The following is a 2,476-nucleotide window of genomic DNA, read 5'->3' on the forward strand; positions in this document are numbered from 1 at the left end:
AATGGATTACAGTTTCCAATTCATCTCTAAATTTCTGGGGTTCCTCCTTGATGTTGGGAAGTTGATTAACAAGGTTTAGGAGATCTCCTGGGGTCCAGGGGACAGGGACTGTGATTGTAGTTTCCCCATTTGGACCTTGCCCTGGAAGTTGGTGTAAAGGCATACGCTGAGCCTTTTTGGATTTTAAAAAAAGGGCTGGACCATACTGGGTCCCAGACCTTAAACAAGAGGAGGTGGTTGAGATTTCAGGAGACAGACACCATGCCTCTGGTGGACTTGGGCATGCCCCAGGGACAGGTGACAGTTGCTGAGTGATAGTTTCCCAGTGATGTGGGCTGATCCTGCTGGAAGAGTCTATTTGGTTACTTTGGACTTCTTCAGGTTCAGATTGTGATATGGGGGTGGCACATTAAGAAAATCAATGATATCTTCTGCAGATTCATTCTCAGTTATTTATGGATAAAGTTGGTTTGGTGTTGATGGTACTATTGATGGAAGCCCCCTTTTGGTGCACTTTTCTGTTTTAATTCCTTTATCTGAGATTTCGGTTTCTCTTGGGAGTCCTTAAGACTCCAAACTTGAGATTCTTGACGTCTTTTGAAAGCTTCTTCATACCAATCAAAAAATGTGTCCCACTGAGTCTGTGGTATATTACTACCTCTTGACTCAAGATCTCTGGGGAAATGGACAATTTTACTTTAATGTTCCCTCCAGGGGAAACTGCTGGCTAAAATAATCTCTGGTATACCAATTCCATTTGTCTAGAAACTTACAACTTTTATGGCTATAGTGTGTGTATGTGTGCAATGCTGGAGTCCCTTTTGGTGGAGCCGGTAGGTCTTTAGACTTTCCGCTCCCAATATCTTTAAACTCAGTTCACACAGCTCTTTCATACAGGAATGGCTTATTCAGGGTGTCTGGTCAGGTTGTGAGATTTGCTAGCGGCACAGAGATGCTGTGGCTAATGTCCAAAGACAAAACTGCACGGCAATAATGGCACACAATGCAGTTACTCACGGTTAGACATGACTCATTTATGAGGGTGGGAAAAGGGTAAACCTGTCCACTGGGTCATGGGGTTCCAGTTGGGCCCCCTTCCATTCAAAACTGCCCTTCTGGACAGCCTTGGGGTGGCTGAACCTAACCTTAGTCTCAGACCTGGTCAGTGGTTCATATTTCTCAATTCATACTTTCAATTCACACAAGGGAATTTCTGCATTGAGGCACAAGGTTCAAGAGCATTTCTTTAGTCTCAACCTTGGTCAACGCTTATCATGGAAAACACTCACACTCTAAGAGTTTCCACCTTGCACCCTTGCTTTCGAAGAGCACACAGAACAAATCTGTTGTCTTTGGGGCGGCTGCCACAAGGTTTCCACTCCTGGCCTCAGACAGACCTCCTAGTTCTTTACAGAACTTAACTCAATTCACATGGGGAAATGCTTTCATTGACAACAGCAACACAGATTCTTTAACCTTAACTCTTTATATTCACAGTTACTACTTACACAGTGGGTCTGACAGTTCTGGCAGAAAAAAGTTTGGACAGGGTGAGCCTCAAGCAGTGAATCAGGAAGACACAGAGACAGCCTCTCACTGAAAAGCCCCAGTAGAGATTTCAAAAGGTCTCTTACCTTGGTTTGGCACCAGGGCTTCAGTAAATAGATGACTGTGTCCCAACTGATCATTCCAGGTGTCTCTATCTGAGTCATGGCACCAAATTGTGGAAGAAATCAAACTTCGCATTGTGGTTGAATCAGAACTGATAAAGCCAGCTTTTCTTTTTTTAGGGCTATACTGTGATCACAAGGAGAATTTCTTTGAAACAGACAAGGGTGATTCCCCTTGCTGTATGGAATTCTCCCTGTGATCACAATATAGCCCTAATTAAAGAAAAGCTGGCTCTATCAGTTCTGATTCAACCACAGTGCAAAATCTGATTTCTTCCACACCCTACAGAACAATAAGACATTGAAGATGTGATGTTGCCATTGTACACTACAGTTCCTATTTTTTTTTTTGGTTCTGTTAATTTATATTTGTTGCTTTTCATTTAGTTAGTTTGTTTTTTAAAGGCGGTGTTTAATTTTTCTATTGCATTTATAAATAAAAGGCTGTAATTTACAAAGTTCCTTCTAGGAGTTCAGCCCCGCCAACAGGGGATTCAGCCCCACAAAAGGGAGTTCATCTCCCACACAAAGGGTTTTCCCCCCCAAAAGGGAGCTCAGCCCCCCCAAACGGAGTTCAGGTCCCTAACACGGAGATTGGCACTCTCACAAGAGGTATGGACCCCAACAGGGGTTCATCCCCCACACAAGGGGTACAGCCCCCCAACAGGGGACAAATGGCTCCCACAGGGGTTACCACCTCCTGCAAGCCCCACATGATCCACCCCAGCCCCCTGATTGCTGCTCCACCTGGCCCCATCCCCCACCAGCTGCTGCAGCGCCCCCAATGGCTGCCCCACCCAGCCCCA

Source organism: Crocodylus porosus, unplaced genomic scaffold, assembly GCF_001723895.1.
Source record: "Crocodylus porosus isolate Cpor-Errol unplaced genomic scaffold, CroPor_comp1, whole genome shotgun sequence".
In the NCBI taxonomy this organism is placed as follows: Eukaryota; Metazoa; Chordata; order Crocodylia; family Crocodylidae; genus Crocodylus; species Crocodylus porosus.